We start from the raw sequence: 26,100 nt of genomic DNA, 5'->3' as shown, positions 1-26,100 counted from the left end.
ACTCGGTCGAAAAGGGACCCTGGCGGCTCCAGTCAGCACTGCCGACCGGGCCATTAAAAGTCTGGTTGGCGGTGCTTTGGAGCCAAGTCAGGCTAATCCCTACCTGTCCTGGGGCAGGAGGCTCCACGGCGAGAGCTGCCCCTGCCCCGACCACTGGCTCTGCACTCCGATTGGCGAGGAATGGCCAAGGGAGCTGGGGGGGGGCGGTGCCTGCAGACAAGCAGCATGCACTGCGTAGCCACCTGGCCCCGCTCCGCCTAGGAGCTGGACATGCTGGCCGCTTCTGGGGCACAGCGCAATGCCTGAGGACAGGCAGGAATCCTGCCTTTGCATCACTGACAGGGAGCTGCCCAAGGTAAGCCCATGCTCCAGTCCCCTGCCCCAGCCCTGAGCCCCTTCCTGCACCCTCATCCCTGGTCCCAGCCCAGAGCCCATACCCAGCCCTGCACCCCAGCCCGGAGCATCCCCAAACTTGGAGCCCCCTCCTGCACTTCAGAGCCCACACCCCCAGCCCAGAGCCATCACCCTCCCTGCCCCAGCCCAGAGCCCCCTCCCATACCCTGAACCCCTAGTGCCCTGACCCCTCCTGCACCCCAACCCCCTGCCTCAACCCACAGTCCCCTCCCGCATTCTGAATCCCTTGGCCTCACCCCCCAGCCTGGAGCCCCCTCCTGCATCCCCAGCCCCACCCCAGGGCCAGCACCCCCAGCCCAGAGCCCTCATCCCTCCCAGACCCTAACTTCCTGCCTCAACCTGCAGCCCCCTCCCACATTCTGAATCCGTCAGCCCCAACCTGGAGCCCCCTCCTGCACCCCAAATCCCTCATCCTGAGCCTGGAGTTCCCTTCTGCACCCTGAGCCCCTCATTTCTAGCCCCACCCCATAGACCACACCCCAATTTAGAGCCACCCCCTACTCCCTCCCAGTGAAAGTGAGTGAGGGTGGGGGAGAGCGAGCCACGGAGGGAGGGTGAATGTAGTTGGTGGGGGGCAGGGTCTTTGGGAATGGGCAGGGCAAGAGGTGGGGTCTTGGGGAAGGGGGCAGGGCTAGGGTATTCGGTTTTGTGCCAATTGAAAGTTGGCAACCCTAGCCGCAACTGTTTTTCTGAATATAAAAGCCAGGGCCGGAGTTAAGGGGTAGCAAGCAGGGCAATTGCACAGGGGGCACCGCAAAGCGAAGCTGCTCAGGCTTTGGCTTCAGCCCGCAATGGTGGGCTGCAGTCATGCATTGTGGGGCTTTGGCTTTCTGCCTTGGGCCCCAGTGAGTCTAATGCTGGCCATGCTTGGTGGACCCCCTGAAACCTGCTCATGGTCCCGCCCTTAGGAGGCCCCGGACTCCTGGTTGAGAACCACTGCTATACCCTACACAATCTTGCAAGTCATATACTGCATGTTGTTCATTTAAAAATTGGTGTGAAACACTTCTCCCTACATAGATGAAATTGGACCATCACTTTCTAGCTGTATTATATTTATCTAATACGTAGTTGAGAGAGAAAATAAGCCCCAAGAATGAGGAAAATAAAGGTCTGGAACTGGCAGGAATGTGTGTAGAACACTGACTTGTAAATGAAAATCTTAATGTTTTCTGGAAACTCAAGTATGTTAGATAGAAGGCAACTCTTTGGTCTTTTGTCTGATTGGAATTTACATGACAAAGCATCCAACCTCTCAACCATCCAACATTACAATAGATTGTAGATTGTACAATAGATTGTAATAGATTTACTAGGCTTAACTAGTGGATGAAATTATTCAATGTATTAGATAGAAATAGGTTTCCCCCCATCCGCTCGCAAACCTAACTTATTGTTAGTATTTTTGCATCCCTCCTTGTTCCTGGTCCTTAGAGGAAGTGAGTTCCAGTCCCCAGCTAAATCCTGTGTCTTTAGCTCAAGTTGTAGAGATTCAGGGTGAAATCCTGGCCTCATTGAAGTCAATGAGAGTTTTGTTATTGACTTAACTGTAACAAAATGTGCCCCTTCTCCTTTTAACTCTAGATTTCTCAGGCTCAAGACCCAGGGTTATACCACAATGACAACCATCACACAAACCCCTCATCCCTAGGGGTTTTGTTTGTTTTTTGCCCTGTATCTACACCAAGGTGGAAAAGGCTCAATGATTTTTTTAGTTGATTTTTTTATTTAAATAGTTTTATTTAAAAAAAAAACATTTAAAATTGAAATTGACAACCTATATTAAGGCCTAAACTTATATTAAAATCATTTAAATTAAATACAAAAAATAGTAAGCAGTATATGTTTGGTGGCAAGTTTTAAAGAAAGTCAAACAACTGAACTGGTAGAAATTACAAGCTAAGCAACAGGAACAAGAGTTTGCTGAAGTACAAAACCAGCTTTTGACAGCAATAGGCTCTTCTGCAGGTGCAGAGAGAGTATTTTATTCATTTCAGTTTATTCAACTAGTTGAGTTCAATGAATAATTCATTCAATGTTAAGAAACCAGCTGGGAGTTTTAAAAGCATGAGAGATTGTTTTCCTCTGTGAATGTATGAGTGAAAAGGTGGCATGAGAGGATGAGATCTATTAGTTCTAAAATCTTGAAAGACATAGCGACCAGAAACAATCAGTTCAATTCACTAAGTATAACTAATACTTCCGTTGTTGAATAAGTTAGATTTAAATGCAAAACATGTTTTTCTAGACTGCTTGATCCATTTTTCCTTGTTTCTGTCACACTGAAAGTATTTATTTACTAAATTTTAAAAATGCTGTTTTTGTGCATTTTCAATTACATTTGAATTTCCATCCAAATAGAGCTTGATACAAATCATAAGTAAAAAAATTAATTGTCTGGTAAATATGAAATGTATAATTCACCATTTTCTAAAATAGTAGTAGATTAAAATTAAGAATCAGAATAAATGTAAATTAATCTATACACTTCCTTAAATAAATGCATATATATATAGTTTATCCTTCTTACTAGCAGAAAGAACTACTGAATGTAGTGTAAAGAATATATTTAATTGCAAATCAACATGTTTTAATGGTTACCAACCAATGAGGCTCAATCTTTTTTGAGGAAAATAACTAAAAAGAACAAATGCAAACCACAACTAAAATTAAATTGCTAATTTAAATCATCATTAAAAATCCGAGATTTAAATTGCTCTGACGTAAAACAATGCTCCCTGCTATATACTGTCCCAGTACCACAGGACAAAAGCTGATATGAAACCCATGGATCTTTTTGTTTGTTTGTTTTGGATCATCCTTCATGACTAATATATGAAGTGATGTATTACAGTGATAGCTTTATCACTTCTGATGTAACAATCCCCAGTGATCACAAACTTACCAATACATACAGTAGCACTGATAGCCTTAAATACAAGGGGGAGTAGTGAAGCAGGAAAAGCAAACCTTTGTTATTTTAGCTTGTGTACAGGTGCTGCAGCCATTTCAGAGTCATAACCTGAACTCAACTGCCAAGTGCCTAGGCTCCAGTTTTCCAGTCCCTGGTTCTGCTTTCCTTGTGCTTCATCCTATCATTCCCCTCCTCTTGTCCGTGCTCCAGGCCCAATGGCTTTTGGCTGATCTTGCAAACATGCCTGTGCTTATCTTTGTGCATGGAGTAATATCTCCTGTCAAGAGGCCAGCTAGAGTTGTCACCTGTCCAGGTTTTCCCAGTCTTGTCCTCCTTTTTTGTGGTAGCTGCCCTGGGAAATCTGCAAGGGTACTCAGCACACACTGCCAGCTGTCCAGTTTTATGGGATTAGGGTCAGCCTAGATGTTCCAGTTTTGTGCACCTCAGAGGTGGATGACTCGCAAGCATACGTAAGCAGGTGTGTTAGTGCTTCCTGAATCAGGACCTTTGTATTTTTATTAAATGCAGTATACTACTTTAGCCTTCTCAAGGCCAGCAGGAAGGCAAAACTACGTTCCACTGAAGAGCAGTAGAGAAAGCAGAAGAAAAGAGCAAGAAAAACAAACCGTTTTGCAGTTTGCCATTTACTGCAATGGGAGGCTACAGTGCTGAGTTTAGGCCACATCGGGGATGTGTACACAGCAATATAAGCCCAGGCTTGAACCCGGGCTCAAGTCAAACCTTCCTTGCGTCCATAAACCAATTGTTGTAACCTAGGGCTCGGACCCAGGACCCTGCAGGGCTGGAGGGTCCGAGCACCTGTTCAGCTGGGACCTAGGATCTGAGCCTTCTTGCTTTGCTGTGTGCATACAGTCCCGATTTGACTCGGGTCCCAGACGTGCTCCAGATGTATCCTAGAGTTCCCAATAGCAGAGGAGCAGCGCCGCAGGTAGCCAATGCAGCAGTAGGAAGTGTCATTATTGCATCGCTGAGCACGCTCCCGCTTCTTGCTCTGGCTCCTCCTCACTGCTGCACAGAGCTTGCCTGGAGCAGGGAGCAAAGGTGGGAAGTGCTAGGGTGTTGGGGATCATCCCTTCCCCAGCCATGCTGAGCCAGGGGCTCTGCTGCTTCCCATCCCTGCAGGGTGACACTAAGTCCCTGCTCTGCTCTCTGCCCCTTTTCCTCCCTGGGGCTGTATGTACTGTGAGGGTGGTGAGTGGGAGCCAGCCCCAAAACCTCCCCGTAGCTTCCCAGGGTGTGGTGGGGGCAGGGATAAGGGATTCCCCCTGTGTTCTGGAGTACACTGTACCCCAAGCCCTGGGGATGCACTACACTGCTCTGCAGCCAGCAATGTATGTGTGTGTGTGTGTGTGTGTGTGTGTGTGTGTGTGTGTGTGTGTGTGTGTGTGTGTGTGTGTGTGTGTGTGTGTGTGTGTGTGTGTGTGTGTGTGTGTGTTTTGTCATTCATGTCAAACTTCAAAACAAAATGCACAAAAATAAATGAAAAAACAACCAAACAAAAACACTTTCACAGACCATCCCATTTTGAAAATTAAGAATTGCAAACTTTTGTTTTAATAGTTTGACAGCCCTGGAGACACATGTCCTAGTTATCCTCAGAACAGGTGCCCATGGGCATTTTCCTGCCACTGTGATTAAGCTGAGAGCTGGAGAGCCCCATTCTCAGATTAGGTGGTAGTCCAGTATACAGCCTTCTCCAACTGCAGCCATTCTACTGAGACAGCCACCAAAGCAGCTATTTAGGCAGCTTATGTACTCATGGGCTCCTTGTGGACACCTGAGTCCCATCAATAGCACCACCATGGTTAGGAAACAGAGTAGGCAGTAGAGTTTTCCCACAGTGCACTGTGTTCCTAGGGCTAGAGTGTCAACACTGGGAGGCAGGTGCTAGGCACTTTAGGATACCCTTACTTAGTCTCAGGTATATGCACTGCAGTGTGAATGCCAGAGCCTTTGGTTTGAGCATGGGTCAGGAAGTTCTTAACTTTAGGGTTAAAATGCAATGTAGATGCTCAAACCCATGGTTCCCTGACATGGCTCAGCTGACTCAAGTTCCACTAACCCTAGTCTTACATTGTTGTTTAGACATAGCCTAAGAGGCTGCTTAAGGGCCCCCCAGGCTCAACCATGTGATTCAAAATGGAAACTCCTAACAGCAAGCAGGTTCTGACAGCTTCTTCTGGAACCAGAAAGTACCCGGGACATTGGAGGTGATTCTTTCTTGAACACAGTGCCCCTGTAAGGTAAGAGAATGTCCTGGCTACTGGATCTATGTTGTGATGTCCCGGAGAATAGCAATGTTGTGTGTCTGCTCCAGAGCCTCTGTTTTTCTCCCTGATCCCAGGAGAAGGAGCTGGGATATTCCTCACTGTTTCTTCCTTTAGTGATGCCTTCACAACCCAAACTGTGAGCGAGAGGAGGGTCCAGCAGTGGTGAATCAGGCTCAGTGTATATAAATGGATCTGGAGCCTGAGTAGAAGCCCCTCTTCTCCCACTTTCAGTACATGTCCCTTCACAGAGCCATTCAATTTAAAGCAAACATTGAAGGGCCTGATTCAGTCACTTCAGTTTCAGTGGCATAACACAGTGGCACATTAGGCCCATTTTCTCCTCAAATCTCCACATCTTTTGCATATGCAGTTGCATAATGATCCTTCAAAGTGCATCAGCCCCATTGTTATCTTTTATTCTTCTAGGCCATGTATCTCAGTTATTCCAGAGGTGCAGCTGATTAGTAGGGGTAGGGAGACAGAGCTGATGCTAAGCCACCTTTTTGTTTCCCCTGACCCTGGGGCAGGTTGGGAGGCAAACTGCCTTGCCCCCCACCCCCGAAAACTGGAGCAGCCTAATGGCTGCTCTGACTTCTACTGGCATGTAGTGGCCTCACACAAGCAATTAGTCAGGTAAGGAGGGCTGTCACATAGTGTATTCCACTCTGCACCTCACACTCACCTACCCTTGGGGGCCAGGAAGCTAATATGGGGCTGGCCATGTCAGCTTTGAGCCAGCCAAGGATTCCGGGAGGCCTTAAGGTAGCTCTAAACCAGTGATTCTTTACCTTTACTGCAGCCTGCTCCCCTTTGGTTCTCAAAATATGTTCTCACACCCCTTATAAAAAATCGTTGAAGTAGGTCAGTTCTTTAAACCTAGATATATTTTTGTTTGTATATTACAATAATCGTTAAAAATGTATAATAATAAATACATAGGTTTGATGAAACAAAGTAGTTGTACTTAGGTGCCTGTGCTTAATTTGTGTTTTTGATGATTTACCTTCTAAAAAAACCTGGCATGTCTCGCACCCCCAGAAGGGGCATCTCACACCTCCAGGGGGTGCATGCACCCCAGGTTAAAAACCACTACTCTAAACTGTGCTGGCTTGTCATAGTCTCCATGGGGCTTTTGTGCTGGCTGTGGGCTCCTGAAACATAGTATGTTGTGGCTGCATCTCCAGCACACCAGCTGTGATGATGGCATAAAATGAGGTATGCCATCTCTGCGATAGCCATGCTGCAGAAATCCTCAGTGGCACTCTTAGGCCTGGTCTACACTGGGAGGGGGATCGATCTAAGTTACACAACTTCAGCTACGTGAATAACGTAGCTGAAGTCGACATACTTAAACCTACTCACCGCGGTGTCTTCATTGTGGTGAGTCTACTGCTGCCACTTCCCCATCGACTCCGCCTGAGCCTCTTGCAGTGGTGGAGTACAGGAATCGACGGGAGAGCGCTCGCAGGTCGATTTATTGCATCTAGACTAGACGCGATAAATCGACCCCCGCTGGATCGATCACTGCCTGCGTATAGACATACCCTTACAGACTCCTTTATACCACAGGAGTGATGCAAAGGGGCCAGTGCAGTAATTATGGTGGATGGAAGGCAGTCCTGTTTTGGGGAAGGCAGGGCCTAAAGGAGCTGGTGCAGTTAAAAAAAAAAAAAAAAAGTTGTTTTTTACCTTAAAGATTTAGACCAACACAAAAGGGAAATACTCCAGACATCATAATTACCTGTATCAAAAGCCTTATCCAAAGTGTAAGAGGGAGCTCCTTCCCTTCCCCACTTCCACTCATCAGAAACAATCCAGAATTTCAGCTGGGGTTATCTAATCTGACATACTAATGTATGGGAGGAAAAAGGGGTACACACCAATAAGCAGCTATTCCATAATGATATAATTATGGAAATTAATACCATTAGGGAACTCATGGGGGCTATTTAATATACCATCTCAAGCTTATAGCATTATTTCATTTCTCATGTAGGAAACCCAAGTTTCAGGAGACCGTTAATGAGGATAGAAACACTAATTCCAGGAAAGGCCACCTCAGAGGGCTTGACCTCCACATGGTGTAATGAATTCTTACTGGTGGTTAAGACTGCCTTTATGGGAAAAGGATCTAAACACAGATATCACATTGGAATAATGGGAAAACCTCATCCATTTGTGTAACCATAGGGGGAAATCATTACAAAATATGTTATGAATTCATAGATTATAAGGTCAGAGGGACGACCGTGATCATCTAGACTGACGTCCTGCATAACACATGCAATAGGACCTCCCTGAATGAATTCATTTTAGAATAACATCCTACCTTGATTTAAAAATGTCCAATGATGGAGAGCGCACAACAGCCCTTGCTAAGTTGTTCCAATGGTTATTTACCCTCACTGTTGAAAAGTTGTGCCTTGCAAGATTTTCGAACTAGTAGATCTCATCCTCTCTCACCTAGTTTTTATTCATAGATTTGTAGAGGGAAAACGAGCTTTCCAGCTTTTCAACTCCCAGATGGTTTCTAAACTTTGAATGAGCTAGTCATGGAAATGAACTTGTTGAATTAACTGAAATGAAGAAAATATTCTCCCTGCAACTGCAGAAGAGGCCACTGCTGTCAAAAGCTGGTTTAGTACTTCAACAAATGCTGGTTTCTGGTGTTTAGACAGTGACTTCCACCAGTTCAGTGGTTTGACCTTCTTTAAAACTTAGCAGCAAATGTAACTGCTTAATTTTTTTTGGTATTTAATTTAAGTGATTTTTAATAGATTACAGTAAGATTAGGCCTTAACATAGGTTGTCATCATTTCAAAATTGATTTTAGATAGGTTTATTTATTTTTTTAAAAAATCTGTATTTAATCATTAAATCAAGTTTTATCCACCTGGGTAGCAGCCAACCAGTTGTTCCTGTCTTTGCGAATAGTGTGACCTCTCTAAACTGTATTTTCATGTTTAAATTTACATATTGTATTTTTTTTAAATGTGCAGATTATTCAAAGCCTATAGTTTTGATAGGCCTGGTCGTGCATATCTTTATTTACGCTTAGTAGCACTTACTTGTCTGAGTACTCCCATGGGCTGTAATGAGACAGTGTAGCTTAGTGGATAGAGATTCCTGATACCTGGGTTCTACTCTTATTTCTGCCACTTCCTGGCTGGCTGACACATGGCAAATCACTTCTCTTCTCTCCCTCCCCCGTGCCTCAGTTTCCACATTTGTAAAGTGGGGATAATGATACTGACCTCTTTTTTTAATGAGCTTCGAATTCTACTGATGAAAAGTGCTTGCTAAGACACTTATTATTATTATATTACTCACATAAATTAGTACTAGTCAAGACATGAATGCCAGAACTGAACCCATAATTCGTGTAAAAAAAGAAGTGTAGTATCAAACTGGTGTTTTATAGTTATTTGCCTATTATTATTAGGTTAGTGGCTAGAATGGAAAACTTACTGGCTACTTTGTTTTTCATCATGTGACTGGAAATCTTGTTGAGAAAATTATCTGAACAGCAGAAGCATTACATACATACATTACAAAAGACAGCAAAATTGTGTGAATTTATGGTCTTGCTATGGCAAGTGCAATAGATACCGGTTTTCACTTGTATCCTTCAAGTATGATAAAGTAAGAGTTCCTGAACAATCATCAATGTTCTTGACCCCCATAAAATCCATAAACAAACATATATCCCTGTGAGCTAGAATCTCAGCTGGTGTAGATCAGGCATAGCCCCACTGAAGTAAATGGATCTACACTGATTTATATCACATGAGGCTCTAGCCTTAATTCCCACTCCATTTCCTGCTGGGGAGAGGAAGAGAGAAAGAAAGAGAATGAATCACACGTGCTAGATGCTAGTCACATCTCCAAATGCAGCAGTTCTCAACCAGGGGGCTGTGGCCCCTTGTGGGGCCACGAGAAGATGTCGGGGGACCACCAACCAGAGCTGGCATTAGCCTCAAAAAGCTGAAGCACCACCGTGCAGGGCTGAATCCAGAGGCCTTGAGCCCCACCACCCAGGGGCTGAAACCAAAGCCTGAGCAACTTAGCTTTGTGGGGCCCCTGCTATGGTGTGGGACTCAGAGCAGTTGTCCTACTTGCTATCCCCTTATGCTGGCCTGGGCTTTTATATGCAGAAAAACACTTGTTGTGGCACAGGTGGGCCATGACGTTTTTATAGCACGTTGTGGGGGCCTCAGAAAGAAAAAGACTACCAACCCCTGTTCTAATGCATTCCTGGAAGGTACTGAGATACTAGAGTGATGAGGACTGTGTAAGACTATGAATAGACTGTAACAGAAGGGGAGTGTTGGGCGGGGAGGGGGGGCATACACACACGCTTTCACAATATGTATTACATTCAGAAATATTACAATGATATTATTAAGGTTGCAAAGTCAAGCATTCAAAAGTTTGAAAATGTCAGAACAAGGTTGCCATGGCTACCTTAATTCATCTCCTTTGTATTGCAGTACATATGCACAGTCTTTGATTACAGGCTCTTTTCCTCAGGGTCTCTGCTGCTTGCAGTGCACTGTGGGAGGAGTTGGAGGAGATGAGAGAGACTCATGGAAATTTAATTTATTATGATATACTTATTTTTATTGTTGTAGCTCTTTTGGAGACTCAGAATTTCAGCTATACTCCTTGTAGTTGATCAGTAAATATGACGGCACATATTGTATCATGAACAGTACAGCTGGAGGTCAGAAGATAGAAAGTAGAGATATGTATACCAGGGATCTGTAATTTCTAAATAACGGGAGTAGCATGAACTAGATGATGGCCTAGTAGAAAGTGGTTAAGGAGTGGAAAGAGGATTGTGAAGAGGAGAGCAGCCTCAAAGGTGTACAAGACATAGACTAGGCATCACTAGACTGTTAAGTACTTGAATGAGGCGGGTGGAAGACAATGTTGGGCTCTGGTGTTTGGCTTGTCCCTAGTGTCATTTTCCCATGGTAGCATGAAACTTGTCAATTACTGGTTTGATAGACTGAGATTGGGCCCAGTTTTACTCATAGATCTCTTACTCCAGTGGTTCCCAACCAGGGGTATGTGTACTCATGGGGGTACACAGAGGTCTTCCAGGGGGTACATCAACTCATCTAGACATTTGCCTAGTTTTACAACAGACTACATAAAAAGGATTAGCAAAGTCAATACACACTAAAAATTCATACAGACAATGACTTGTTTATACTGCTCTATATACTATACACTGAAATGTAATTACAATGTTTATATTCCAATAGATTTATTTATAACTATATGGTAAAAATCAGAAAGTCAGCAATGTCTCAGTAATAGTGTGCTGTGACACTTTTGTATTTTTATGTCTGATTTTTGTAAAGAAGTAGCTTTTAAGTGAGGTGAAACTTGGGGGTATGCAAGACAGATCAGACTCCTGAAAGGGGTACAGTAGTTTGGAACGGTTGAGAGCCACTGTTATGGCACTTCAGGTCCTCTGACTCTAGACACAGCCTTTATCTCTCATCTCATCCTCTTGTGAATTCCCCCCGTAGTCTTCTCTTCTCCATCTTCCTCTGCAACCTCAGTCTTTCCTTTACTCTTGTCATCTGCAGCTCTCATTACTTCCTCATCTGTTGCAGCTCATCCCAGGATAGCCAGTTCTTCCTCAGATCATCAAGGGGCTTTGTGTTTTGCCTTCTCTGTCCCCTCAGAATGTCACTGGTGGGACAGCCGGGGCACATACCAGAGAGCCCATCAAACTGTTCTTCCACTGATGCATTGGGCACAGCGTCAGAGCTGGAAGGTCACAAGTCTGCTGGCAGCACCATTGTGCGGGCAATGGAGAGTCAGAAGAATAACATTTTAAAACTTGTGCCATGGCTTTGAATCGTACAGTGTGCAACTTGGGAATGCAGCTGTTCAGTGCACAGATGGGGCTCTAGAGAGTGCGTTGCTGAATGTGAGCCCTTGGAAATCGCTAATAAAAGGCAATTTATATTTTCCACAATTCCACTGGTTTGTTTTTTTTAATTATTTGTTTGTTTATATTTTGGGGAAAGCAAAATGTTTTGATTCTTACTCAGAGTGCTTAAGAGGAAATAACCAAAATGTAGAGGTTTTCTTGTTGTGGTGTGTGTTTTTTTTTTTTTTTAACCAAAATATTCCTTACTTTGATTTTTAGAGGGGAGGCTACTTGGATCCTTACACACTGTATTTGCTATAGGACAACAAAGGGAACTGACTGTGTAACGGTAATAACCACAACAGTCATGTCCATCTTCCTCAACCACCATGCAGTGTTTGAGAGAACCATTTTGGTAAGTTCTGAGCCTGGCTTGAGAAACGTAGATTTATTTTATTTTTATTTTTTTTAATGGTGATCAGAGCTGGCAGCCTGGTGCTATGGAGGGAGCATTTTAGGTTCAGCTGTATGTAAGGGAAGTATTTGCTTCCTAACCTAGTCACAAAAAGCTAAAGGAGCAGGTGTCAGAGAGATGTTCTGCATTGACTCTAGAAGTCTTGGAACAAGAAAATCCAAGATCAGTTTTTAACTGCAATAAATATTGTCCTAATCCTGCCTGCTGATTAGGTTTTTGTTTTTGTTACTGAGCTGAATGCTACATTCATGGAACGTATTGCTGCCTACAGTGTATCAGAGTGGAGGTGTACCATTATTTTCCCTTTAACTCCAAACTGAGTATCTGATTATTAGATTAAAGAAAATAGTATTATCTATATAACATTACTCTCTTTTCTCCGCCCCTGTCCCCCCATCCTCAGATTAGAGTTTCTGCCTCCCTCCTGCCTGATTTCCTGTTATAGTTTTAAAGAAACAGTTCAAATATCCTCACAAAACCAGTCATGTCATATGCTGATTGCCATGGAAGGTGGAATCGGGTAATGGGCCCATGTCTTTCTTCTAGGGGTCATTTATTTTTCTTGGATCTTTAATCGAACAGTGAGATGGGGTAATTTATGACATCCATATGTTTGGAATAGAACCCATGGTAAGAACCCTCTTAAGTTTTTAATTCTAACACCTAAATAATTGGATGGCTGATGTATTCACTCCCATGGTAAATTCATAGATAGCAATTCTGGATCCTAAAGGTCTGATCCTAAGCTAATATAAACTACTCTAGCGCCACTGAAGTCATGGAGTTATGCAAACTTACACCAGATGAACATCAGACCCTAATTGTTTATAAGAAGTCCCTGTACTTAAGTATATACTTATTTAAAAATAAATAAATAAATAGTCATGCTGTATCCCGTAGCTTTGAGAAACAAACTACCATGTCTGATCATCTTAACTTATTAATTATTGTAGCATAAACACCTGTCCTCTAAGGCGCTCAGAATGTAAGGAAGAAAAATTGTAATAGTTACTTTGTTTGGTATAAAATATGACAAATATAAGATGTGGATTCTCCTAATAGCACTGTTTGTGTGTTAAATGTTTGTGCATTTGCTGAGTTTTAGTCTTACCCATCATACAAGATTTTAAATCTTTCATCAGATGTGTTATGCTTGCTGCCTATCATCATTGCTTTATAAAGATACTGGCCGATAGTGGCCAGACAGAAAAAATCATAAGTTAACTCTAGGTTGTTCCTTATGTTTTGGGAGATTTTCCCCTCAGCTGTCTGCTCTGTGAGTTTTGGCAGAACTGCCTGGCTTGTGAAATGCAGAGACAACCCAGTTTCTGGATGTCTCCTTATTTGGGACAAGTGCCGTTATCATCCTTGCCAAGAATACTCAGTGTTGAGTGGCAAAGATCCAGAAGCTTGCCACAATCCCTTGGAGGTTTTAAGTTTCCCTTCGAAAGGTATGGCTGGTATGACTAGTCCAATAGTATAGAGACTCCAAGAATTGTGACCATAGGTGTTTGCTGGTTTAGGAGCAGCTGGAATGTTTTCCCTGTCATTTGATTTTATTTCATAAACACGTCTTTCAATAAGCTGCTGGCATCTTCCTCAGCTCTTGCATTTTAGTTTTGACACTAGATGAAAGATGATTTTTGAACTCAAATTAAACCTGGTTTTTGGAATCTCCTGGAAATAAAAGCATTTCCATTTACTTGAATGTTATTTTAATAATCTCAAGATACATACAGTATACTAAAGGGCTCTGGGCGCTATAGTTGTTTCACTCTCGTGCCAGATTGTATTGGAATCACTAAAGTGAGTGGAGAAGAGAGGCCTTTTGTGCGCTTACTCAGGAAACGCTCCCATTGTGCAGCTAATGGTTTGTTTCACCTATCAATGAAAACAGCAAACAATATTTATACCTTGAGACATAAAAGTGAAGTCTTAATGATTAAAGATTCCATGCTGCTTTTCATGTTAATGCAGGTGACCTGACCAAATTCCAGTCCGTGTAATTATATTCTTCCTTGCTAACCTCCCCTCTGCCGTTTCAGCTGGATGCCATGTTCTTGTTGGTATGGCAGTGTAGTATTGCTGTGCATTATTCAACAGCTGTGCATTCCAGTCCAAGTGGTAGCACATTTCAGAGACTGGTAACTTGATTCTTACATCTATAAAGTTTGTGCAGCTTTAGATATTTTGGGATGAAAAGGGCTATATAAATGTTAAACACTGAGTCAAATTCATCTCTGGTATAGTTCTCTTGAAGTCATTGAAAGCATACCAGAAATGAAGCTGGTGCAATATTACGACTTAAAAAAGAAGAAAAGCATACAAAACAGCAAACGACTGAGAATAACTGGGATGCTTTGAGCACTGTAGATCTGGGCGTAAGCTTGGCATAGTTTGTGAGCAAGGTGGCAAAAGAAGAAAAATAGCCCTGTGCGATAATTAAATGGAACATCCTCTTCAGTTTGCTAGATAGGATAATGGTAACAGGGCAAATGGAAACCATGCAAGAAGGAAAGTAAATAAAGGTAGTTCATATATTTTTAACTCCAATTGCACAAGTTGGAGACTTGTTTAAAAAATTGCAATTGGTAAAAGAAAATGATTGAACTTTAACTAGTTGCAATCGTCCCAGCCATGCTGTCAGATAATGAGCCGCTAGCAGGCACAATAAACAATTTAAAATTTTAAAGATTCTAAAACAACGAGCAATTCAGCTGATTATCTATCTTTAATTAGTGTCAATCAAGGGAAGGAGTGCCCCTCTGGGTATTTCCATCCATTGTCTTGTGACTATCAAATCGTGTTTGTTTTCACTGTTAGAAATAAGTGGTAGATACCAACAAAACCATGGATGGAAAATGAGGCTCCATACACCTGGAAGTGAAGTTAGACTCCCCATGCTGTGGAGGAAACTGAGGCAAGGATATGTATGTAGAGTTTTATTATTTTTGTTGGAATTTGTGTATTTTCTGTGCTATCTAAGTAAAGAGTAACTATGTGTAGAAACCTTTGCCAAGTCGGTCTGTGCATCTGTTTGTTTGCTTCATATGTCATGTGCCCCTGAAGAGTTAAACTGTAAACCCAGGGTGCCTACAAGCCTGAAGTTCTGGGAAAGGATGTGCCTAAGCTATTGGGGTGGGGAGTTAGCACTGGTCCTGGGTTTCCAAACAACATTTGACAGATGTGTAGTCACGTTGCTTAATGTACAGTTAGAAGGCACTGAGATACCATGGTGGTGACCATAGTTGAAGAACCTATGTAGAATAGAGTCCCCATTGCAGATAGAAAGTGGAAATAAACAATGTTTGATTTGGCTGAAATGATTCTCTCATGAACCTCACAGTTAGGACTGCCTGTGTGTGTGTGTGTTAGTTCTGTATGATAGTTAAGGAATCTCATTCTGGCTGGATTAATCCATGGATTTTGGCATCAAGTCGTCCCTTGTATGCCATATTGTGGACAAAATAAATTTGAAATCATACCTGTCCGTCACATCTAAACCTAGCTGGAGCAGTAGTAAGGAATAATATTGTCTGTATGAACTGGGGTGGGGGTGGGGTGGGGTGGAGGTTGGATAAAGGCTAGCTGGCAGCATCTTAAAACAGACTGACAAAATTCTGCTGCATTGCAGGGAGCAGCCGGAAGAGTTTGTGGAATTTTTGCTGCCAAGTGTGGCTGCCATTTGTAACACAGGTGCGCAGCTCAAGTGTGTTAGCACCTAAGCTGCTCCTGGATTCCCAGGGAGCAGTTGTGTCCAAGAGCGTGTCTTTTTTTCCTCTGTGCCTGTTCCACTCTGATGTAGATCAAGCCACAATTATGCATACCTTTGTCACCTCTAGATTGCTATATTGCATGCTCCATGAGGCCACGCTTTGAGATAACTCAGAAATGCAAGCTGGTGAAGAACATGGTAGTCCACTTATTGGGCATGATTGTCGCCGATGCTAAGGCCATTATACATCAGTTGGCATTGTAAAAGGGAACTGAAGTAGGCATTAATTATATTTATACTCACTTTAAGGTCCCTTTTACTCTGCCAGAATGATGTAAAGCAGCCTCCGTGTAAATGAGGCTTGAGTACTGGTTTAAGTTTCCCATATATAAGGGAAGGTATTCATGTAAACCAGTATAAATATACCAGTATAACCCCTGTGTAGACACTCCTCTCCTGGCATAGAAGAAAGATGGTCAGTGTTGGAGTACTGGCCTAGGACTTGGGAGATTTGGATATAATTCCCTGCTTAGGCACAGATTTCCTGTGTGCCCTTGGACTAGTTATTTAGCCTCTCTGGGTCTAAGTTTGCCATTTGAAATAATGGGGATAATAGCACTGCCTTGCCTCCCAGAGGTGTTGTGAGGATAAATACATTAAAGATGACCATGCTCGGATACTGTGGTGAGGGGGGCCAGATCAGCACTTTAGAGAAGAGTGCCTTTTTTTCCATTTTAGAGTATGTTGCTTGGCAAGGGGTATAAGCTAAACCCCAGAAAGTCTGTCATATACCAGAATAAGAGCATCCATAGAGGGTTTATACTGATTTAACTATATTCATGTAACTAGTAAAACATTCCTTTGTCGACAAGCCCTGAGAATCAGGTCCCATAAATGGAGTTTCCTGCTGCAAGCACATAAAAACCAATTTCCAGGTAGAATGGAAGGTGTTGGTGTTAACCTAAAAGTCCTAAATGATTTGGGAGCTGGTTACCTGAGTGATCATCTTTTTTTCCTGCTGCCATACTGCTACAGATGAGATCAGTGGAGACTGAGCAGGAGTGCCCTCTCTGTTAACAGCTGGGAGCAGCTGGCAGAGCATTCTCTAGGAAGATTCCCTGACTCTTAAACTCACTAGTCCTCCACTTGGCCTGTCAGTGTCTGACTGGATTACTCTTTCAGGGATACTGCAAAATCCACCTTTTTCTTCCAGCCTTTTGGGGAAAGGATGAGCTGAGGGTTTATTTTACTCTCCTTTTTATATTTGCTGATGAGTATTTATTTATCTGTCAAGTTGGGATGAGTACTCATGTGGGCTGTATTTGAATTTATATGATGTCCAGAGTATTGAATACCATCAAAGTTTATTTTTAAAGTAAAATTAAGTACATAAATCCACTTAAATATAATGTATTTTATTGATCTGAAAATTACCAGTGTAAGGGAAAAAAAATCTAAATTAAGAACCACCTGAGCGTGGACACTGAAAAGATTTCAGAAACAAAGTGTCCCGAATCAGTTTTTCAATATGGGCTAATCCTCCAGCCCTTAAATGCAGTGGAGATATTTGTGTAAGAATGATAATGGGCTGAAACTTGATAAGGGAAGATAGAAAGTGATGACAAATGCAGAATGTTGGGGATTGGGACAGGAGGAGGTTAATGATAGAAACTGATCAAATGATTTATTTGAAGAGGAATTGAAAATGTATTCAATCTATGGTTTAAAAACATGCATTTAACATGAACTCTGCACTGGGTTGTTTTCTAAACAAATTTATGTAAGGATGAAAAAATCTGTACAATGGGTATAAGCCTACATTTTCAAAAAAGATCATTTGAGTAGTTCTTAGCATCCCAAAGTGCCTACGTGTCTCAGTTTAGACTTCCTACCACTGCATGGCTCTGTCACTGTGCCCTTTTGCAGCTGTCAGCAAAGCAGAGCCAGGCTGCACTGGCTAAGATCAAGTTGTAAATGAAGAAGCCTGTATGGTTATCACATTTGTGTCACCATGCAAAGTAATGTAATGCATTTGCTTCAGAAAACAGTAATCCCCATCTTTGGATTCATCAGCTTCCTGATGGAAGATGTGAGTTTGAGTATATGCAAAATGGGACCATCCACAGCAGTGATAGATTAACCATTTGTGTTAGCCTAGGAATGTTGCCCCTGGGCTTAATCCGAGTTCTCTTGACTGCTGAATGTTATCCCTTGATTACTGGTGTCTTGGGTATTGGCACTGAAATTTAGAGAGTGCAAACTTTTTCTTGCTAAGTAATGTCCACAGACATGTCTAGATTATCCTTTCCTTGGGTAGTGCTATAAATTACTTCTCTGCCTGCTTTCTGACCTGACAAGCATACAAAATCTTTGGGGAGATTTAAAAAAAAATACAGACTGTACAGTAATTAAATGCTAGTCTCAAGATACCCACGCACAGACGACTGCAGTTGCGAGATTTATTACTACCAATTACTACCTAGATCTGCATTAATGAACCTGTTGCAGTTATTGATTCAAGTCAGTAATCCCCTAGAGTATGCCAAAACCAAAAAATAAACCTGCATGCTATCAGGGATAACTAACAGTTTGTAGATTAGGGTATTTAAAAATGGCATGGACTGAAGATAAATTGAGTATGATACTGTCTCCTTCAGAGAATGAGAAAATAATACAGAGAATTTTTAATCTCATGAGGCTCCCCAGGGCCTAGGGTTATGAGGCAACTCACCACCGCCTGCCCTTAGCATGAAGTATTCTTGTCTGTGCCTGATGTGGATCAGCTCCCTGAAACCACCAGCCTCTAGTAGCACAAGCCCGGCCTTCCAGGGCTCACTGTCTCTGTACAGGTAGCAATAGGCACTCACCAGCCCCTGAGTCCTCAGACCATTGACTGCAGCATCTAGTCCCTTATCCACTGAACACTCATAGAATCACCAGGCCTGCTGTTCCTAAAGGAGCAATACACACCAACTTGTTAAGATTCTTCTCAGGACCATCCCTTTGCCTAACACCACAGCATGTGGATTATATTTATAGTGAAATCAAGAATAAGTCTATTATCAAAGTTCAAGTGACTGTGAGTAACAGTATTCTAAACAAATGGTTACATACAAAACAAAATCATAACACACTTTCTAGGGGTTAAACTTTAATTAACAAGTTACTCTATTGTCTAAAGAAGCTGATCTCACCCAAAGCTCTCTCCAACATTTTCAGCCAAGTATGGCTGAGATCCCACTTTCATGAAGCAAATTCACTGTGCATTTACTTCCTAGATGAGGGATGCCCAGTTGTCTTCTCTGCCCCCAAATATAGTCAAGTAAACCTTAGAAGTGCACCTTAAGACAAGGTTCTCTTCCTCTGGTGTTTTTCCCTTCCTGTTAGTTTCTTTCTGAAATTCTTGCTATCCTTTACTCGCATACAGTCCAAATTGGTGATAGAAAACACATAGTGAATGAGACAATACTCGATTGACCAGTAAACAGATTGATGGCTGAACATCCCTTGTCTGACCAAAAAAACAACAACTGTTTTTCACCTTTGCTAGAGCCCCAGATACAGACTTTAAGACCAAATTTTCAATATATGTACATAAACTCCTTACACAAAATCTTCACATGCATTTTGCAATGCTATTGCTGACCAGTGTGATGCTGGCTTTTAACTGAGACCTCACACAACATTATTTGGTGAACTAGAATGTACACACCAAACTCAGTAGATACCTGTAACCCCTTTTCACCACCTTGCCAGTTGGCATTAAGAGGTTCTCAGGTCACATCTCTCCTTCAGGTGTTGGCTGAATAGAACATGGTCAAGGCACATTGATAAGGCAGTGAGTGATCTACCTACACTGTAGACAGAGGATTTCAGTCTCTAGGATTGTCAAACCAGAAAGACTGGCGCTCGGGAGATCTGGGTTCCATTCATGTCTCTTCCACAGACTTCCTCTGTGACCTTAGGCTGATCACTTATGGTCATATTTTCAGAAGACCTCCACTCCCATTTAGGGAACCAAATAAAGTGCCCAGATTTTCAAGAGTGCTCATTGCCTAGCAGCTCCCATTGGAAACAATGGCCTCAGGTCTCCATCCACAAAATGGGGACTAGTAATACTTTCCTCCTCCCATGGGTATTGTGAAGATAAACTCATTACTGAGTGTGAGGCTAGAGCAATGTGGGCCATATAAATGGATAGACTTTTCACGAGCACTGAATTCACATGAAGATTTTTCAAAATACATTCAGTATTTTTAAAGCCGTGGTTCTCCACCTTTCCTGACTACTGTACCCCTTTCAGGAATCTGATCTGTCTTGTGTACCCCCAAGTTTCACCTCACTTAAAAACTACTTGCTTACAAAATCAGACCTAAAAATACAAAAGTGTCACAGCACACTATTACTGAGAAATTGCTTACTTTTTCATCTTTACCATAACATTATAAAATAAATCAACTGGAATATAAATATTGTACTTACATTTCAGTGTGAGACCTGAGCCTGTTTTTTCACTTGTGAGATTTGTCTGAAGCCTGAGCCCCACCGCTTGGGGCAGTAGCATGTAACTTAACTTTGCAGGGCCCCCTGTGGCATGGAACCCCAGGCAGTTGTCCTGCTTGCCAACCCTTAATGCCAGCCAGCACTTGTGACCCCCCCCAACCCCAAACCTGTCCCATGAGTCCCCTAGGGGCGGCAACTCCCAGGTTGAGAAACACTGATCTAGATGAGTTGAGTATCCCCTGGAAGACCTCTGAGTACCCCCAGGGGTACACATATCCCTGGTTGAGAACCACTGTCTTAAAGTAATATTTATATAAAATTTACAGTTAACTTGGATATACTCAGATCTATGCTTATAAACTAAATTAGAACCAAGATAAAATTTAATAAAATTATTGTGACAGATATTGCAACTGCAGGAATATTTGGGGGAACACATTGTATGAAGTTTATGTATCATTGTGGGCCAGGGATTATATGCAACTCCAGGCAGGAGGGTTATCACGGCTCCTCCAGGAACTGAAAACTGGGATGGAGAGTGGCGGGGTGGGGGAGATGGCTGATTACAACCTAAGCGATTCACCTTAAACACCTCCAGAGATGTACCACACCCTGGGGAGACTTGCATATACAGGTTCAAACTGGGTTTTCCAGACAGCAAGAAGGGGTTTTTGCTATACAAAGGCTTGGTTTAAACTGGTTTCAGAGTAGCAGTTTTTCATGAAGTTGATAGATTTCCACTCCATACGGCTAAATGCAGTGGCTTGCATAATGACAGGTACTCCTCTTGGTTTAAACTGACTCACAGCCTTCTTTCTGATTCAGCAAATGGAGGCCCCTGGGACAGAAGATCCTGTCCAATCTTTGCAGAACGGTTGGATAGACTTGGGCCTACTAGGGCCCCATAAGACTGACTGATCACCTCTGGTAAGCTATTAGCATTGAGTATAGGAGCTTTTATTGTGTTTTTCATGTCTTCTCTTTAAAGCTTTTACCTTAAGAATAAAGGTGCTTGCTTAGAAAGAGCTGTGTGGTAACATGTAACTGCTGGCAAAACACTGTTCATAGCCCTCAGAGAGAGAAAGCAAAGCAAAAGAGCTATCTGTTAGGCAGACTGGCTTGCTGAGGATATTGCAGCATATGGCAGGGACCTGTGCTGCCTTAAAACCCCCATTCTGGAAGGAATGGGATCAGGATCCCTACCCAGAGACAGGTGTTAGCTGGAGACTTGATACCTAACTGGGAATTTGTGGAGTGGACTACAGAACTGTGGCAATTTATTTCTAAATGCCGTACATGTTCATTTGCTCACGATTTGATTGCCTCCTTCTTTAGCCCAATAACACAAACAAAAATGCATGAAAAACCAGAAGGATAAGATCTCACATGTTAAAGTATCCAATATCTATAAAAGAGAAACATAATTAACCACTATAATTATGATGAATAAAAATTTATAGCCAGTCTAATTCAGTTAAAATGATTGTCTTAAGGTTTTCCTTGAGGCTACTTGGAAATGTCTCATCCTCATGTAATAAATTCTGTCTGAAGAAACTTCCACATTCTGTTTTGTTGGAACTTGTTCTTGTTAATACCATCTCTTTCTTAGTTGCCCACTAAGTTTATTAATACTTAGAGTATTAGACAGATCTTCTGTGTTATCTGAGCTCACAAGTACTCTTCTGGTCTCTCTCTGAACCCCAGATTGCTGGGTGCCCATCTTCAAGAAAGGCCGGCTCAATACTTCATTGTTGGTCTCTATTTAGTAGCAGATTGCTGTTACCTCTTCCCAAAACTAAAGCACTTTTGGCTATCCCCACACTACAGGCTGGATACTCCTTTCCACTTGTACTGAAAGAGGGGAAATGCAGATGGTGAAACTGAAGAGGCCATTGTTAAGCTGGAATTGAACCACTTTTGTACATTGTCCTCCACTCACCTCCCTCTGGGAAGGGAACAGAGCGACAAAGTAAAAGCACCATTTTGTTCAGGGCTATCTTGCTCTTCAGTTTATGGAGTGCATAGATCTCTCAGCAGTAGGCTATATATAGATAGCCTTAGATAGACAGAACTGGGTTGCATGCCCTGCATGCACCCAGAAGCCCTGCCATGGGCAAAGCATGGGGTTGAGGCTCCCGGGGTCGAGATGGGTGTAGGAGGAGATGGAAACAAGGGAGCAGCCACTCTGCTTGGTATGATACTAAGCCTATGACTTTTAGGCCATTGCCTGGCCTCCCCACTGGGCTCTGCAGCTTTAGACTTCTTGTCATGGTATTGGGCCAGTGACTGAGACTTTCTTCCTCTGCCAGCCAATTAGCACCCTCCTTGACATTAGCCCATCTTCCCTTCAGTGAAAGGGTCAGAGAGAGGGATCGCTGGCCGCTAGCAGGGGAAGGAAAGAAGGAGACACAGCAGCAACAAATTGCTTAGCTCTGCCTGTGGGGAGCCTGACTCAGAGCCTGTGTGTGAGGAGAACCTGGGAGCTATGTTGAGGTGGGGAAAGGGCAGGGAGCATGGCTGGAGTGGTAGACAAGAATCAAGGGGGTATGCCTGGAACTATATGAGATGAGGGAAATTAATGAATTTGGAGAGAGAAGGATTAGTATTCTGAAGTGCGTAATTTGATGGTCTGTGCAGCTGCAATCTTTCACAGCCGGGCACAGGAGCAGCAGTTGGGGAAGTGGGAATGGGAACACAGGAGGAAGAGTGAAATGACAATCACAGATGCAGCAGCAGGTGAAAGGGAGCATGAGCATTGTAGCAGGAGGAAGACGGCTGCATTTCTAGTGCAGGCCTTGTGAGTGTGGTGAATAGGGAGAATTGGGAGGGGTAAAGATGTGCAGGAGAGACTCTGAGACCTGTGGGGAGTGGAACAGACAGAGAAGGAGGCAGAAGGGAACAAACAGGAGGTTTGAGAGACAGAGTGTACTTTGTAGGAAGGGAGGTTAAGCTCTTAGCGGAAGAAGAGTCCTGACACACCCTGGAGCTGTCAGGAGATTATCAGACCTTGTCTGCCCCCAAACATGTGCAAATGGAAAATATTTGATTTCTCTCTATGCCATGAGTAGGCATATATATATATATATTTGCATAAACTCTGCATATATCAGTCTGGAGGGGTGGAGGGCTTCGACACTAGGTCTGCATGATATCCTCCTAACCTGGTGGATATCTGAGAGGATATGCACCCTCCACACTTTCTGCTCCCCCGCAGAGTGGGGATCATGGGGGCAAAGGGGGAACAAGTCATAGCACGGCTCCTGAAGAGATGCCCGCAAGGAGGATGTGAATGGGAGATTTTGTACATAGGGAGAGCACAGGTTTGAAGCTGGCTGCAAAGTGGGTCTGTGAAGAGAGCTGCTTTACAGCTGTCTCATTACTTAGAGCCTAATATCTTCAAGTTTTTCCAGTGTAACACTGCAAATCTCAGAACAGCATAGAAGCAAATACTTGGCTGCTTACTTTCGCTGACATCACGGATTATAGCAGTGGCCAGCACTCCTACATTAGAAAGTATTTTGGTATTAATTAACTAGTGGGTTTCTTCCAGCAGCATTTTTTACAGGAAGTATATCCCACACCTGCCCCTCCTCTCCTTTTTTTGGCTTCATCCCTTGGCATTTACTCAGGAAGGCTCATAAAGTGTGTGCCAATACCACTTATGCTGGGCCAAAGTCATCTCTGGTGTAACTTTACTCAATTCAATGGAGTTACACCAAGGATGAATTTAGCTCGCTATCTCTGTGTGGTATAAGCCAGTGCTGATTCAGATCAGCGCTGATGATGCACCCACATATGAGGCAGAAACGACTCATTCTTAGTGGGCAGTTAGTGGTCTTGCAATGCAGCCACGTATGCTATCCATTAAAATGAGAAGGTGTCATTACAGCTGAGTTCTTCCTTTACATTTCATCACCCCCCTCTTGAGGTGAGAAATATGTTTGGTTTCACAAGTCAAAAAAACAGCTTCAGCTAGTAAAAACTGCTTTTCAGTAATGGCACAAATTTCATGTAACTACACTACTCAGAGTGCAAAGGGATTCGTTATTTTTCTTTTCATGAAACTGATGAATTTAAGAGTCACTGGTTCACATTAGCTGCATGTAAAGTGAAAACTAGGGCATTTTTTAGAGCCTGTATTAATCTGTGGGGAGGGTGGGCAAAGTCCCAGGGCCACAGTAAACAAGGGGCAACATCCATCTATTAAAAAATGCTGAGAAGAAAGACATTCATGAGTTTTCATATTTTTCCATTTGACTCAGCTGAATTATGCTATAGCCACCTGGATACGGCTCTCTGTTCACTCGGATGCTGTATCCATTGCATTTTCATGTACACTTGAAGTTATGTCTGCTTGTTGAATTGGTGACCGTTCTAGGCAGACCTCAAGGAAATACCCTGAAGATGAAGGGTTCCATTAGTGCACCTACAAAAGAAAAGGTAAACTGAAAGTTTTCTTTTAATTTCCTTCAGTACTAAGCCAATTGTCAGAAACTTCCCAGCCAGAGACTTATTCTTATTCTTCTTGTCCAAACATTTCTGGTTTAATATGGTTGTTAACTAGGGTATTCAAACATGGGCATTCCCATTCTTATGGACCATGTTATCCAGCGTGCCCATAACTTTCCTCACTATGAGCTGTGTTACCAAATACATAGACTTTGTACGCATCTGGGTCTTACTTTGATAAGTCCCAGGCCATTCCAAGCAAGGAACATGTTTATCTGTATTCCTCTGTGGGCTGGATTCTTAAACCTCTTTTCATATTTGTTAGCCTTTTTTCGTGTGAGTAGTTCTATTAAAGTCAGTGGAACTACTCCAAAGAGTAAGATCTACCCAGAGTGGTTGCTTTGGAAGCATTTGGCCCTATCTCTTTACTAGAATAAAATATGTAGGTTGAAAAAGAGAGATTTCAGGAACTTTGTAGTGGATAATAGTTATGACACAGTCAATATATGTCATCCATTATACATCTGTTGCACCGCTTTTATAATCTGTAAGGTGAGACCAAAAACATGATCGCTTTTAGGTATGTGTTGTTTATTTCTGAAAGACTATATTTTGTATTTTGTTATTTTCAAGAATATTTTGGGGCCATTCTCCTAGCATCACATTCCCTGTGAGTTTGTGTAGCAGCAAGGCTTTTTCTGCATAGCTTCCCTTGTTTGGCGGTGCTAGAATGAGAAGATGACTTTACCCTTTCGCTCCCTTGGCAGTGGGGAAATCAGCAGCTCCTTGAGTATCACAGTGTGCTCCAACATCAAGCCCAACAGTTGTGTTAAGCTATCAGACTCATCTTGTGTGTGTAATCTGTGATGTCCTATCAAAATAGCTTTGTCTGATAGCTTAAGGGCAAAGCATATTTACTGTGGAACGGGGAACGACTATGCTGGGGGCTGGTGTATATGGTGATTTTAGAGGTGATCAAACAGTTTATCTGGTTTGAAATACTTGTGTACACACAATGCAGTCCATCACTGCACACTAGCCCCACATTTGCCATAAACTCTGGAGTCCTCTTGCGATGTGGACTAGGTTTGCTGAGGTCCATGGTTCATGCGGATGCAATTGCTGTACATCACTTTTTCCCCATGCTTCCAATGGCTATCCCATAGTGCTTTGCAGTTCAGCCATTACTCACGTGTCCATTCACCTGTGTGCCCTCCCCTCTCTGCTATCAAGTTCCCAGCTGTTAACCCCTATATAGACATTCCCTGAAGTAGAGATATAAAATGATGATTTTATCTAGGCAGAAATTGTGGAATTACACTGCTCATCCTTAATGATCAGTTCGTGTATTTAAGATCCATATACTTTGTCTCTCATCTCTTCTTCTGTTTGCCTGCATCCTCAGCATTACCAAAATAATTAGAACTGACTGATTGTTCTCACCTTTAA

General features: G+C 42.8%; 1 long non-coding RNA gene across 1 annotated transcript in view; it reads left to right on the top strand.

The window, feature by feature from the left end:
• Window positions 1-5,332: 5,332 nt before the first annotated feature.
• The window catches only part of LOC122466714, a 57,009-nt gene continuing 36,241 nt past the window's right edge, over window positions 5,333-26,100 (top strand). Inside the window, exon 1 of the long non-coding RNA XR_006292446.1 lies at window positions 5,333-5,592. This is a non-coding gene — a long non-coding RNA (uncharacterized LOC122466714). The remainder of the gene's footprint in view (window positions 5,593-26,100) is intronic.

The sequence above is a fragment of the Chelonia mydas genome, chromosome 7, assembly GCF_015237465.2.
Source record: "Chelonia mydas isolate rCheMyd1 chromosome 7, rCheMyd1.pri.v2, whole genome shotgun sequence".
Lineage (NCBI taxonomy): Eukaryota > Metazoa > Chordata > Testudines > Cheloniidae > Chelonia > Chelonia mydas.
This window is presented reverse-complemented; position numbering and strand designations above follow the sequence as displayed.